The following is a 15,878-nucleotide window of genomic DNA, read 5'->3' as shown; positions in this document are numbered from 1 at the left end:
AACGTGCAGTATACTAGAAAAATCACATCTCTGAATTTGTTTTATTGTATTGTGAAATCTTTTCTTTTGTGATTTTTGTTTTGAACTCTTCAGTGTTCAAGTCCTATTCCTTTCAGTGCACTGAATATAATTCTTAATTTGCTATTCTGTAGAATTCCATTAATCTCTTTCTTCTTAGAACTCTAAGGCCCATGAAGATAAAAAAGCAGCTGTGTATGAAGTGTTGTCCATTGAAGATGCCTGGGAATATTTGCAGGACTTCTTGCAGGAAATAAAATCTCAGAATAGCGCATTTCTGGCCCTGACAGATGAGATTGTAAGCAACTCTGCTAGTCATTCAATCTTGAAGGCCAATAAGATTTAATTAATGTTTTAAATGTGTATCTCTCATCTTGTTTTTACTTGGAAAGTAGGTCACGCAGTCAATATACCTACCTTAATAGCAAGCATAAGGCATGCTTATGTTTAGAACTATCGGGAGAGGTCCAAGTTAGTTTGGCTCTGCTCTCATCAAAGCAACCTTTCATTTCTACCAATTTAAGGCCTGGATCCTCCAATTGTTTCTTTTCTATGAGTTCACTGCAGAATTAGGTCTTGATCCTGTTTTGAAACCATCACAATAATTTGCACAACGTCAGACGGTTATATGAACTGTTCAGATTTCCCTTCTTGCTCTGGTGGTAAATCATAAGTGGGAGGATGGTAGCTTTTGCCCATCTGTACCTGAATAAAATAATAAAGGATTACAGAACATGACCAGGCACATTACAGTTCTAGAAACTTTAAAAAATCTTTCTGTAAGCGAGAAACCCTTTTTTCTGTGTGTGCAGATGAACTTGCATTATGGGCTAAATCTTATCCCCTCCACCCTGAGCACGTCAGATGGCGCTGTTTTGTACAGGTGGAGGATCTGCCAAGGCTACGTTTCACAGGAATTCAGAGCTTAACTGTGTAGCAGCTCCTCCTTTTTGTTCCCTTGTAACAGTTTGAGAAAGAGGGGCAGAATGGGCTAGAGAAGGAGCAAGGATAACAAATTTACTGCTGCATGGTACCACTAGTTTCTGACATCTCCAACTCCCTACAGTTTGGGAGTGCAGCAGCGGCAGGGGGCACTCTTCGGATGCTGATAGAAGGGGCCAGATATAGCAAACTGTAATGTAACATCACTCCACCCTAATGGGGGCACACTTCGGGCCTAGATATTTTTAATCTAGTCTGATAATTTGCTAAATTGACTAAAAAGGTGATGGTTTAAGAAAAAAAGGAATGTAGCAGCAAATCTGTCACTTATTTAAGACTAATTTATGCTGTTAAGACACAGTCTGGGCTTGGGGGTGGTATGGAGCCACCCTGTACCTACCTCAAGAAGATATGCCTATTTTAGGGCATGCAGCCTGCTCTAAGTCTACTCTGTGAGCTGCTGCAGACTGATGCCATGTCCTTAGAGTGATGTTTCCTTAGGGACATTTGGAGGGAACAGTCCCTATTCTCCCCTATCAACAGGGACTGCATTGTGCAAGTAGAGGAAGTCCCTATGTGCTCCTTCTCACCCCATTAGCTTGTAGAAAACCACCAAGGGCCAATAACAGCACTACCCCCCCCCCCGCCAAAAAAAGGCTTCCTTATCTCACTCAAATGGAAATTGTACTGTATACAGTAATTTTCTGTGAATCACTAAAAGATTGTGTACTATAAGCTTAGTTATACCTTTCTACAATATACCTTGCACTAGAACAAATGAACACTTCGGGGGAGGGGGGAGGCTAAAAAATGGCTATATTTTGCCTAGTTTAATATAATGCTATTTTTCCAAAGGAGGTCATTGCTCTTACAAAACACTTCATGGCAGATGTGATCAACTTCAGTACTAGAGAAGCTGTTAAAAATAGCTTGTATCTGTCATCATCATGACTGGTACAATGCAAGCTTCCTCAAACACTGCTCCTGTTGCCTCTCAGTCCTGACTTTCAAGCATGTCTGTTGTTCTGTTGCTGGGTAGACACTGTAAGTGGACAGGTCATGACAAATTGCAGGTCAATAATGATAGAAAATATCTGCTAGGGCTTACAACAAGCTGATTGAGACATCTTGTCTGTGACTTTTTTGTAAAATTGGAGCCCAGATATTCAGAGGTGGAGGACTGCTGAATTCATAGACTGCCTTACTACTTGATCTTTGAGTGCTTTTTCTACCCCAGTCATTGGAGAAGCTTCCTTTTTAAGTGATCTGCATTGTTATAACTTTGTCCTCCATCCAAAGAAGCTTGTGTGCAGCTGTCTTGGGAGTTTCTCACTTACCCTGAAGGCATGGCTGAGAGTGTCTGAAGCAGATCATGCTTCTCCTGCACCACCCAATGAAGTAAAGACCAAGCTCACTCTGTCATGCAGAGCCTCCCTATATGGAGCTGAGTGAGGCTACCTGCTCATTTTTTAATGTGCTCTGTCTTAAAAATATAAAGTTAAAGAATCCAAATAAACCCAGGTTTCAGAGTAACAGCCATGTTAGTATGTATTCGCAAAAAGAAAAGGAGTACCTTTGCATCCGATGAAGTGAGCTGTAGCTCACGAAAGCTTATGCTCAAATAAATTGGTTAGTCTCTAAGGTGCCACAAGTACTCCTTTTCTTTTTGCAAATAAACCCAGGGATTCAATCTAATAGACTGACCTGAATGTAAGATACAAAAAAATCTGTTATTTTATAAGGTTATTTTGGTGTGTGCTTCATTTACAGGAAAATATTTAACAAATTTATCATGTTTTAGTTCAGGAAGAGAGAGATCTTCCATGCAACCTACAAAGTAGAGCATGAGTTCCAGCAGAGGGCAGTATTAAATTATATATGGAGATAGCATTTTAAAAAACTGCGTTATCTGCGAAGTTGGCATGTTTCCAGTTTTCTCTTATGGAACATAGTAATCTCTGTAGGCTTTAACTTGTTATATAACAGCAGTTAGGATTGTAATTCCTACATAAGTAGGGTTGGATATGCTTTCTCTAGAAACCCCTGTTATATCAGGATTCACAAGTCAGCTGAATAAAGACTTGTGTCCTGTGCTGAAATGCAATTTCTTAGCCATCTTGCACAATATTTAAAAAAAAAAATCATCTGTTCAGACACTTTTGGTTATGGGGCAGCAAATAGTTCTTGAAAGGTCTTCATTTCTCTATCTTGTATTATCATAATTGGTTGATTAATCAAACCAATTTTTTTCAGGCTTTAGCCCCTAATAAGTTCTAATAACTTTTTTGAAAAAAAATATTTTTTTTTGAATTGCCCAGTGTTGAACTTTTAAGGGTCAGAATTTCAAGCATGGTCTTTAAAAATTCTGGGCTGAAAATTTGCATTCCCAACTTTTTTTACATGCAACTTGTTGTGAAAGTAACAGTACATTGTATGCAGAAACTGCATTTACTCATGCAAATAGGTTAATTGAACACCTGAGTGTTCTAACAGTTAAAGTTGTTTTTGTCCCAATTATTTGAGACTACATGTTTAATCATGTACTCAAAAAGAAAAGGAGTACTTGTGGCACCTTAGAGACTAACCAATTATTTATGCTCAAATAAATTGGTTAGTCTCTAAGGTGCCACAAGTACTCCTTTTCTTTTTGCGAATACAGACTAACACGGCTGTTACTCTGAAACCAATCATGTACTCAGTATTCATATTTTCAAACAACCCTGTCTCACCATGATCTAAATTGAGACATTAGGGCAAATTCTCTCTTTAGTAGAGCAGTGGAACTCCTTTGAAGTCAGTGTGATTAAAATGGAGTAACTGAGGACAGAAATTTGGAGATGGTGGGTAGATTCCATGATTACTAACCCCACGTGCTTATTTTGAAACCTTATGACTATTAATAAAGCTTGAGATGTGCCTTCTGGTGGGGGAACCTTAAAGCATCATGTTCTCAAGCTTTTCTTCACAGCCATAAAGGTTACAAATTTATTCTTAAATAGAGTTGCAATTTTCAAGTACTAACATCATTCCAGCAGCTGGGGCTTAAAGAAAAACACCAAATACTGTCCGCTCTTCCAATTTCATCCCCATTCTCATGACACTAGAAGGGCCTCCTCCAAGCAGTCTCCTATGAAAGCGGAGGCCTGGAACGAGAGAGTGGGAACGGTGCTCCAGCAGCAGAGTCCCTGCGCGACCTATGGCAGCACTGCAGACAGCAGGAATTGGAAGCTGCTTGCTGGCAGTAGTGCTGGTGGCCTGTATCAGCTCAGAGCTAGACCCAGGGGCTCCATAGATAAATACATGTATACATATGCATTAGACCAATTCTATACAGTTAAAATGTTTGAACAAAAACACCTGGCTGTAGACAGCCTTTCCCCTCTTAAGGCTTTGCTACAAGGGAAATTTACCATATCGGCAGATCAGTGTAACTCCCCATTTGCACATTCTCGTTCCTGAATGTGTGTGTTTTTTTTCTGATTTAGCTTATACTGTTTGCTGTTCATGAGTCATAGTAATGTGATCAACTAAGTCACCATGTATTGTTTCTGCTTCCTTATTGGATGACTGAGAAATCTTATATGAGAATGAAAAATTAGTGAACATTGCACTACTGAAACAAATATTCAAATGAATAATCATTCTGCTAAATATGACACTTTTAGGATTTAGGAACTTTTTCGTGAATAACTGGTGTTCATCCAAGCACTCAAGCACAATTAATAAAATGACCCTTACTTATCACATTGAGACAAATTTGCCACTTCTATTTGAGAAAATTAATTTCAGTTTTTTTCTGTCAGCCTGCTTTTAGTGGCTGAAGTTAGAGTTTTGTGGGACAGAGCATATGCCTGTAGTTTCTCACGTGGGTCTGCTATAGTGTTGTGGGGTTTTTTTGTTTGTTTTTTCCTTCAAAGTGATAATATTGTAGGTGAAGTAGCAAATTTCTAATGTGGGAAGTAATTGCCTACTATAATACTAAGCCTAGGGAGTTTACTAGCACTCCTGTCATGCTAAAGTACTTTTGACATGTCTTTAAACCATTTACATGAACTAACAATTTATCTCATTGACTTCAATAAAACAAGTACTCTCTTAATGTCTTCAATTTGAGCAGCAAAATTATTACATTATACTTCTGCTCCTAGAGTGTTTTAGTTGTGTTTTCTTACAAAAAAATGAGTTGCAATGCTTATTTGAACAAAACATTTGTAATTCTGCATTTCTCTCTACGATATCTACTGAGCAGTTTTCTTTATCTAAAACATCTTTTATTCTTTCCTGTTTTAGGCATTGAAAGAGCAGCTAAGTCACTCACCCTTAAGTTTCACGGTAGCAGCCGTGTTAGTCTGTATTCGCAAAAAGAAAAGGAGGACTTGCGGCACCTTAGAGACTAACTAATTTATTTGAGCATAAGCTTTCGTGAGCTACAGCTCACTTCATTGGATGCATTCAGTGGAAAATCCGATGAAGTGAGCTGTAGCTCACGAAAGCTTATGCTCAAATAAATTGGTTAGTCTCTAAGGTGCCACAAGTACTCCTTTTCTTTTCACCCTTAAGTGTGATACGGATGCTTCCTTGCTTACACCCATTCATAGAAAACTGGAACAAAGTCATGAAGAGATTGAAAACAACATTTCTGGAATGTCCAGAACTTTCAACAAAATCAACCAGGTACGTAAATTGTTTAGCTGAAAAGTCCCAAAAAAATGTGGCTTTATTTCATTTTTTTTCTTCCATACAATTTAGACTACTGTATGGCTGCTTCCGTCTTTACAATGGTGATTGATGGATGCCTCTGTGTAGTTATGCCAGAATTGAAGAGGAAGGGTGGTGGTGTGTTTTTTGTTTTTTTCTGTTTTTAAATCTCATGCTGATGTGTCTGCCTCTAGCTTTTACAACATATACCTATCCGTGCATAGACTGTGCGGCCAGATTCTGACCCTATAAAACAGAATGATCAACTCTCAAAAGGGCTGTGCTAGGGATAAGTTCAGTTTTATCTTAAGAGTGCCCAGACTTTTAAACACTGGTTACACAAATAGGTGAAATCATTATTCTCCTCTCTTCCTATTTAAGATTTACACTGTGTTGGATATACACTGGTGTTCATGGAATTCGGCACGAACTCTAATATAAGGTTTGTCAACTTGAACGAACCATGTTTTCAAGGAGGGCTGGAGTTAGGTTCTGCTGAACTAGTGTAATTCCCCCCTCCCCCCCACACACACTAGGAGTAGGAAGTAGTGAGCAAAGTTGCAGTTCAGCTGGTACAAAAGCATTGCTTGTAACACAACTGGGGTAGGTGTTGTCGGAACACCAGGTGACTGCTTCTCCTCTCCTTTGCTCTGGTATAATGCTTGTTTATTTCACTAGTTACAAATGTACAGCTGGGATAGTCTCAAACTTTACTGAGCAACTTGTTGGCCATGCTTTTCAGCCTACTGTAGGCAAGGTCACAGAGATCTAACACCATAGAAATATAAGACTTGTTCCATCTTAGAAAAGAAAAGTGAATAAAAATAAATGTTTTCATAGTAGTCTACACGTGCAAGTAAATTTTTTTGGCTTCAGTGTAAAGGAAATCTTATTTCATAATCTTTCATTAAGTCAAATAACCTCTTTAGTGAGAAGTTAAATTTCACTGAAGTTTGAGCAAGGAACCCTGATCTTGTAACTTCCTTTCAAATTCTGATGCATATATCATTCCTTGACCTTAAGTTTTACTGATCTGTGCTAATAGAAACAAAAATTAAGGTGGAGGATAAACTTACAAAGGATTAAATACCATGTATCTGCTTTGAATTTTAAGCTTGACAGCCTTAAATTAGAACAGTCATTTAGAGAATTGGTATAAAATAAACATCTGCCTAATAGGACAGACGTTAATGTTCTTTGTGCAATGTGACCTTTGAAAGAACAATGCTAAAGAAATCTGCTAGCCTTTGGAAAAGAGTGTTCACTATATACTCACACCTAATATAGGTGGTGCAAGTAGCAATGCCTAGTCAAGGCTGCCTAATACTTTCCATTATAAGACCCTGTTTGCAGTTGCTTATAATTTTGCCAGACATTAACAGTTTAGGCTAAAATTTTCTATGCCAGGTTTCTGCCTCGGGCTGATGGTTTTTTTGTTTTTAATTCAGCAAAAATGCATCCACCATTTCTCAGACAAGTTCAAGGGAAAATGCATTGTTTTGCCTATGTTAATATTTTTTTTTTTTATAACTGTTGAGTTGAGAAGCTCTCGTGCCTCCATTGTGTGGAGTAGGGACTTGAAATTTGGTTGGGGCAGCAGTCTCCATACTGTCAGGGATATGGCATTTCCTATCCCTGTGAAAGTCCACCCAAATTTGGCCAAGTTATGAGCCTCTGAAAATCTGAGTTCACACCTGTTCAGAGAAGACTAATTAGAGTTTTTGGCATCTAAATTTTCCGATGATTCCATCTGCCATGAGCACCCTCCATCCACTCACAGCTTGCATGTGCTGGACAACTTCTGTATGTGCCATCCCTTCAGAGCAGCTGAGTATGCCTGGGGCTACAGGCATTTCCCTGCAATTGCTCCTCCCATTTGCCATGGCTATTCCATGCACAAACTCAGGAGACTGCCTCTCCTGTTCCTTTAATGCATCCCCTATTGGTGTCCTAGCAGAGAGAAGGAGAAGGGAGATGCAGACTGATTTTTTTTTTAAATGCAGAATAGTGTGGAGTCACACTTGGGGTATAGTGGCAGGGTCAGACTGCAGTGAGGAGCAAAGGGGAGATTGGAAGCCGAGATGAGGTGGGAAGGATGGGAAATGGAATGAGGGAGTTGGGGGGCCTTAGGACTAGGACAGGCTGGAGGGCAGAAGCAGTCAGGCACGAGAAGTTTCAGGAATAGTAGTGTCTAGTGCAGTGTTTTTCAAACTGTGGGTTGTGACCCACTACTAGGTCACAGCATGTAAGGCGCTGGGTTACCTTGCTCTGGTCAGCACCGCTGACTGGGACATTAAAAGTCCCATTGGCAGTGCTGCCCAGCTAACACAAGCTAGTGCCTACCTTTTCTGACACCACACTGTGCCCTGGAAGCGGCCCACAGCGGGTCCAGCTTCTAGGGAGGGGGGTCACAGGGCTCCACGCGCTGCCCCCGCCCCGAACACCAGCTCTGCACTCCCATTGGCCGGCAATTGGCCAATGGAAAGTGGGGGGGGGCGGTGCCTGCAGGTGAGAGTTGTGTGGAGCCACTTGCGTGCCTAGGAGCCAGACCTGCTGCTGGCCGCTTCCGAGGCGCAGCACAGTCTGCGGTGCATCCCGGCTGCGCCGCTGACCGGGAGCCGCTGGAGGTAAGTCTGTGACCATGCCCTAATCCCCAGCCCTGAGCCCCCCCCGAACCTGAAACCCCTTCCTGTACCCTGAGCCCCCCCAAACCCGGAGTCGCTCCTTCACTCCAAACCCCTCATCCCCAGCCCAGACCCTGACCGCTTCCTGCACCCCACACCCTGCCCCAGCCCCGAGCCCCCCCCCATCTCCCAGCTCCATTGGGTCGTGGGCATCAACAATTTTCTTCAACTGGGTCCCCAGAAAAAAAAGTTTGAAAACTACTGGTCTAGTGTAACCACTCAGAACTTGGAATGGTACCCAGAATTACTGAGTCTGAACACTTTCTTCCTCTGTCAGAAATAGCTGTGGAACCCACTGTCTTATCTCCTTCTAGTGGCTGCCCCCCATAGAGAATGACAGCCTACTGCTGCTGTTAGTTACTCTGATAGATTGAGAGGCAAAGATCTGTGTTTTGGATTTACAGGTTCCAACACTGCTGATAAGCATGGCTATACTGGGTCTGACCAATGGTTCATCTAGCCCAGGATCCTGTCTTTTAAAAGTGGCTGGTGCCCGATGCTTCAGAGGGGATGAACGCAACAGGGCAATTATCAAGTGATTCATCCCCTGTTGTCCAGTCTCAGTTTTTGGCAGTCAGAGGTTTAGGAACACCCAGACTACATGGAGTTGTCATGATGCCACATGATGACATTTCTGTTTTTCCACTTTGCTTTTTTAAGAACCGAGGCAGTAGCATCCAAAAAAACTTCCTTAAAAGAGTGTTAAGGTAGTAAAATCAAGCAGTCAAAAGTTAGGCAATACCAAAATTAGGATTGCCTGTGCAATCTTAATTTGGCCCTCTTGGGTCTATGCATTATGACACCATATTTAATTACACGTTCACATATATATATATTTTTTTTGCTCACAGGACCTTGGCCTCATTCAATGCACAGGAAGAACAGGGGGGTGTAGGTAAATAGATCACACCAGTCTCTAGAGCTTTTAGGGCCTGTGAAAATTGCTGACTGAATCTACAAAAAAATTAACTTTGGCCTTGATCTTCTGAGATCAGTCACTGCAGTTTCCTGAAGTGAATGGGAGGTGAAGATTCAGCATGATGCAGGAGGTGCTTTTCACAGGATCAGGCCCTTGACATGTAAAATATAGTTTGGAGAGATTTGTTTGACTATCAATTAGTTTTATACTCCTTGATTTAGACAGTATTGTATAGAAGTTTACTCTTTGGAGAAATGATGGACATTGTTGCTCATGGTACTCTGTTCTTATGTGGCAACTTTTATTCTAGTTTACCACAGGTTGTAGAGAAAATTCCGTCTGATCCACATCTTTGCACATCTCGACACAAGATAAAATTGAATTGTTACTCCTAATGAAATATACAACAAGTTGCCCTCATTATGATGACTTTGCTCAGTTTACATTTTATTAACTTTCTAATGGGGGAAGAAGAGGAGAGAGAGGCTGTTTGTTTGTTTTTGCTTTCTTCTGTATAGATTGTAGTTTGGGACACTTCAGTGTGAAAATAGACATGTTTCCATCACAATTTGTTTTTAAGAAAACATAACTTCTTATTATACAGAGAGACAATAGTCAACATGATGTTTTGGGACAAAATTCAGGATCATGTTCTCAAAACAAAAGCAAGTTAAATAAACAAGGTGTCACCTATTAGTATTATTATTATTTATTATTTTTTATAACATGAGTTAATTTGGAATTTGCCTTCAAGAAAATGCGAAGATGTTCTGATGCTTTTTACAAGTGGAACAACTTGGAGTGAATTTAAAAGGTACATAATTAATTCAGGGGAAGGAAGGAAGAAGCGGGGAGAGAATTCTTCAGCACTTGTAAATATATATGTACGACTTGGATTCTTGGAACAAAAAGTGGCCAGGGCCAGCATGTTCTCCCAAACCTGTACAATTAGCTGTATAAAATAAACTGTCTAAGAGCAAGCAGACCAGATCTTGTAAGATAATGGGTGCTCTACCTCTGATCTACCTCAGAGATATTGGGAGGATTACTTTAGCAAAGTCAATGTTACAGGTTTTAATGGTGTGTGTGTATGTGTCTGTGTGTGTGTGTTAAAAAGGATCCAAACAATCCTAAAGCTAATTTGAACGCCCAAGTATGGAACTGCAGCTGTGCTGGAATACAATGGTGGTGTGAATGGGGGAAGGCTCCCTCTCTTCTTGTGCACCTGTCCAAGTCCTAACAGTCTTATTCAAAACATTAAAGGGAACGGTAACATAATTTTATGGCTGTACTCTGTGAGCTCTTGGGAAGGAATTGTGGGTTTTTTAATACATATGTGCAATGCCTACCACAATGGGGCTCTGATCCCTGAGTGGGGTCTCTAGGAACTACTGCAGTACAAATGCCTAGTAGTAAGTGCAAGTAGGACTGGAGAATTGGCACTGAACTGGTGGCAGTGCACTGAGGAGGACTTATAGGTGTTTATACATGCTGTATGTTTTCCTCTTAGCTGTGGCCCAGTTCGGTACTGTACATCCATACACAGTACTTCCAAACATCCAATCAGAACAGAGAGCAGTGGCAAATTTATTCTATGCTATTGCTAACCCTTGTTCCCGGCTTCTTCAGAGGGCTACTGTGTGCAGTTGTGATGGCCAAGGTCACCCAGGGTGCTTTTTCTGACAAACTCTTAATGTGTGGGGGCAGGAGGTAGGGCATTTTGACAGAAACTTCCTCAGATCTGGAACTCTCTCCTACCTTGACCTGACAGAGCTCAAATCTGTAGGCCGTCAGGGCAGAGTGTAAACCCTACTTACTCAGGACTTTACATGAGAAGGCAGTTATGAGGAACAGAGGTAGCTCTACATTAAGGTGAGTTCTTAAGCTTGATAAATAATACATTACATGTGTTCCGCATATGCACCTAGAACATTCTATAAACCTAATAAATAAAATAACCCTGATTGGTTTGTGTAACATGAATTTTGTGAACATTCTGAGTGCTATAAAATGTCAATTACTGGAGGAGAAGACAGATGTTAGAAGTATTAGTCTGAAACATATTTGCAAGCAGATATCATTAGAGAGAGACTTTGGGGATAGCTGTGTGAAGGTGGGAGTGGGAAACTCAGACTTAACTTAAGGTGAGAGAGGGACATGTATGGTACCAGTGTTGGATATGGGGTTTGCAGACTGACTTAATGTAGACTCTTTGGGGTTAATATGTTCATAAATACACCTACTACTCCTGGAGGAGTTTTGCGCCACTGAGCAGGCGCAGAATTTATGTCCCCCACAGATTTCTTTGCGTCCCAACAGAAAAATGACTTTCTGATGGGGAAGCAAAAGGAAGCGAGAAGAGCAGTCATGTGACTCTCCCTAGCATTATGTTTCAGATGCCCAGGGCAGCTGGCGGAGAGGTAAATCACTGTGGTGCAGGAGGTGGAACTGGAGAAGACCTGCTGGTGCCAGGTTCAGCTACTAGGCTGGGCTGGGGAGGACGGTACTTCCTCTTCCCCTGCATGGCATTCAGGGCCAGGTCAAACCCACCCACAGATTTCTCCCCCAGTTGCAGGAAGTTCTGCAAACTCCCCCCCCCCCCTTCCTGCACCCATTACTCCTCAGTTGCAGGGGGAAGGATCCCTCTACAGGGAACTGCTCCCCCATTCGCCCAACCCCCATGCATCCAGACCCTCCCTCTCATATCCAGAGCCTCCTACCAAGCTGAACCCCCCTGCACTAAGAACCCCCCCCCCGATGAGCCCCCCCTGCACCTACAGCACCCCAACGAGCCCCAACCAGTTGCACCTAGATGCCCCAATCACCTTCACCTGGGCCCCCCTGCAGAGTCCCATTACCATGCACCCAGAATCCCGCAACAAGCCCCTGAGCATCCAGATCCCCTTTGCACCCAGTTCTCCCCACTGAGCCACCTGCACCCAGATTGCCCCATACAGAACCCTCTCCACCCACACCTGGGTCCCCCCCCACTAAGCCCCTCCACAGTTGGATCCTGCTGGGCTGAGCCTTCCCACCCACACCTGGTGCAGAGGGATAGAGCCTGGGGTGTTTCTGGGGCAGGCTCTGTCCTTGCACTGTTTCAGGGTTGGGTGCAGCCCACCGCGGAATCCATGTCCAGGGAGCCTGGGGGAGAGCTGCACAGTGATCTCCCACCTCTGTGCAGCCAGTGGCCTGTGTTCCCCAATACCATGCTGGAGCCTCCACATTTATGACAAATAAAATTGGCAGAATTTTGCAGAATTTTAAAACGTGCAGAATTTTAATTTTTTTTTTTTTTTTGGTGCAGGATGTCCTCAGGAGTAACAAGAAAAGGAGTACTTGTGGCACCTTAGAGACTAACAAATTTATTTGAGTATAAGCTTTCGTGAGCTACCTGCTCACTTCACTGGATGCGTGCAGTGGAAAATACAGTGGGGAGATTTTATATATACAGAGAACATGAAACAATGGGTGTTACCATACACACTGTAACGAGAGTGATCAGGTAAGCTGAGCTATTACCAGCAGGAGAGCAAAAATAACAAACAAAAAAACGCCTTTTGTAGTGATAATCAGTGGGCCATTTCCAGCAGTTGATAAGAACATGTGAGGAACAGTATGGGGGGTGCGGGGGAATAAAAATGGGGAAATAGTTTCACCTTGTGTAATGACACATCCACTCCCAGTCTTTGTTCAAGCCTAATTTAATGGTGTCTAGTTTGCAAATTAATTCCAATTCAGCAGTCTCTCGTTGGAGTCTGTTTTTGAAGATTTTTTATTGTAATATTGCCACTTTTAGGTCTGTAATCGAGTGACCAGAGAGATTGAAGTGTTCTCCGACTGGTTTTTGAATGTTCTAAACACCCAGCAGCAGATGTTAGGAGGAACCCCAGAGTGTTTTATGGGCTAGCAAAAGAAATCACTGTTATGCAGGGGTGAAAGTAAGTTAGAGGACTTACCAGTACACTGGAGTCCTGAGCAGGGGGCGTGGCCTCAACCGGAAGAGGCAGGGCCTTAAATCCCCGGGCCCTTTAAATCTTGACTTAAAGGGCCAGGGCTCCAGTTGCGGTAGTGGCGGCTGGGAGCCCAGGGCCCTTTAAATCACCCCCGAGCTACCACCTGCAGAGGTGACTGGGAGCCCCTGGGCTTGGGGGCAATTTAAAGGGTCCAGTGCTCCAGCTGCCGCTACCGCAGCAGAGCCCCGGGCCCTTTACATCACTGAGGATCCCTGGGGCTCCCGGCTGCCACCACTACCCCAGGGCTCTGGGCTCTGGCAGAGCTTTAAAGGGCCTGGGGCTCTGCTGTGGTAGCAGCTGCTGGAGCCCCGAGCCCTTTAAATCCCTGCCTGAGCCCTGCTGCCCAGGCCCTGGGGCAGCAGTGGCTGGGTTCCATCAGGGATTTAAAGGGCCCCAGGGCTCCAGCCACCGCTACAGCCCTGGCCCTTTAAATCCCCGCCAGAGCCCCACCGCCACTACCCCAGGCCTCGGGCAGCAGGGCTCAGGCGGGGATTTAAAGGGCCCTGGGGGGGTAGCAGCGGCTGGAGCTCCGGGGCCCTTTAAATCCCCACCGCAGCCATGCCACCGCTACCCTAGAGCTTTAAATTGCCCTCTCAGAAAGCCAGTCCTGGTACGGTGCACCGGCTCTTACCAGTATGCTGTACCCGGGGCGTACCAGCTTACTTTCACCTCTGCTGTTATGCCCTGAGCACAGCATCTGTCACTTCTCCAGAGTGGCCAGCAAAATCTAAGGGAGTGCCTGGCCCACAGAATCTCCTGGGCCTGGGCATTTATAATCTCTGTAGAACCTTTACTTTACTGCCAGTTTTTACACAGTGATGACATACCCACAGTAGTATTCAAACAAAAAACATGTAAAGTTATAAACATTGAGGTAAATTCTAGTTTCAGATGTGCGTCAGTGGCTCCAACTAACTGCCCTATTCTTATCTCGGATGGGTGCCCATAAGCAGAGTTTTTAGTTCTAGCATTTGTAAAAGCATTTAAAAGTACGTATATCAAAAACAAAACAATCAAATTTTAATTAAAAATATATTTTTATAGAATTTCTTAAAACATTTTCTTTTCTTTTCTTTTTTTTTTTAATGTATGAGCTGGTAAAAAGCCAGGGAAATTTCAAGAATTTATAACAGTTTATTGTTGCAGTTTATAGAGGCAGTAAATCAAGGCCTGTATTTTAGTAAGTTCATGTTTAACAGTCACGTTGTTTTTCTGCATATCCTTTCCTGTAATGGCTAGTTAACATGATACCGTAAGAGCACCAAAAAAATTCAGCTTCAGTTTAATCAGACACGGTTCCATTTTTGTCGCTGGGGTCTCACCAGTGTAACTCGGGGCCAAAACTGAACCACAGAGTGCAACAATCTCTGACTTGGTACTCTGAGTCCAGTCATTCAACCTCTCATGCATAGAAGGAGTCCTGTTTTGAGTCAGTGGGATTACTTATATGAATAAGGCTTTGCAGGATCCAGCCAAATTCCACTCTATTAAATGTGTTCAAACCCATTAAGTTCAATGAGCTGCATGCTTGTATCTGAGAGTAAAAATTGTCTCTAAGAATTTATCTGTGCATTCAGCAACAACTGGAAATGAAAGGCAGAAATAATAAACAGCTAAATGGAAGTTTAGAAACTATATATTGTCAAAGTACAGTAAGGGTTTTTAGAAAAACTCTCTGTGAAATAACTTCTCCTCTTGTTCTTGATGCCAGTATATCTCCTGCTAATGTGCATAATCTGAAGGACAATTCTTCGTTTAACTCAGTACCAGTATATTATAAAAGTATTACTTATTTGTAAGAAGTCCTGGGATGATGATGATAGTGCAGTAACAGATCCAATTTAGTTCTAGTTAAATGTCTACCTAATGGACTAGACTATTTTCTTATTTTATGTCTTTTCTCTCTCACACCTACACATTAATCTGACATCCATGTCTATATTTTTCTAAATGAGCTAAGCAGTTTGATGAAAAATGTGTAGCATCCTGAATGGGTAATAATGAAAAACTTTAATTCACTGTTTGGCTCCACTTACTTTTTATGAGAGGAGAAAATGAGTCATCATAACCAAGGAAGTGGAGGGGTAAGATAAATAAAAGCTGATCTCAATAGCTAATAATAATTACAAAATAAAAGAAACCTCTTGTCTTATGATCTGGCAGTTTGCTATAATACACTTCACAGCAACATTCCTGGATATAAAACTTTGTAAGAAATGATTCTCCAAATATTTAGTAAGACATATAGGTATTCCTCCTTGCTACAACTATGTTGACAGGCAGTGTTTTCCAGTGAACTGTGTCCAGTGAAAGACTCAGTACATTTTAGTTTAGTAGTGATTCACGCTTGATCTGGCTTCCACTGAAGTCAATGGCAAAACTCATCCTGATTCCTACGGGGTCAGATTATAGCCTCCATGTAGCCTTTGGAATATTTCTTCACCTCTTTGTCTGTTTCCTCATCTGTCACATGGGGGTTGGGTGGTATGGTAATACTTGCTTTCCTGCCTCATAGGGGTTCTGTGAAAAATTACTGATTTGTTTTACATCTTCAAAGCATTGCCCCCACCCCCTCCAGTATGCTGTAGCTACAACAGGCTT

At 42.3% G+C, this 15,878-nt stretch overlaps 1 protein-coding gene across 2 annotated transcripts in view; it reads left to right on the top strand.

The window, feature by feature from the left end:
• The first annotated feature begins 5,607 nt into the window (after positions 1-5,607).
• Positions 5,608-15,878, top strand: part of IRAG1 (inositol 1,4,5-triphosphate receptor associated 1) — a 189,707-nt gene continuing 179,436 nt past the window's right edge. Inside the window, exon 1 of one of the 2 annotated variants that reach the window (XM_073347576.1) lies at positions 5,608-5,634. The gene's annotated coding sequence lies outside the window, so the exon portion shown is untranslated. Of the gene's footprint in view, positions 5,635-12,707; positions 12,767-15,878 lie in introns of those variants that run through there. The other variant, XM_073347577.1, reaches the window with a different exon arrangement.

Source organism: Lepidochelys kempii, chromosome 6 (assembly GCF_965140265.1).
Source record: "Lepidochelys kempii isolate rLepKem1 chromosome 6, rLepKem1.hap2, whole genome shotgun sequence".
In the NCBI taxonomy this organism is placed as follows: domain Eukaryota; kingdom Metazoa; phylum Chordata; order Testudines; family Cheloniidae; genus Lepidochelys; species Lepidochelys kempii.
Note: the sequence above shows the minus strand (reverse complement) of the source record. Positions and strands in the feature narration are given on the sequence as shown.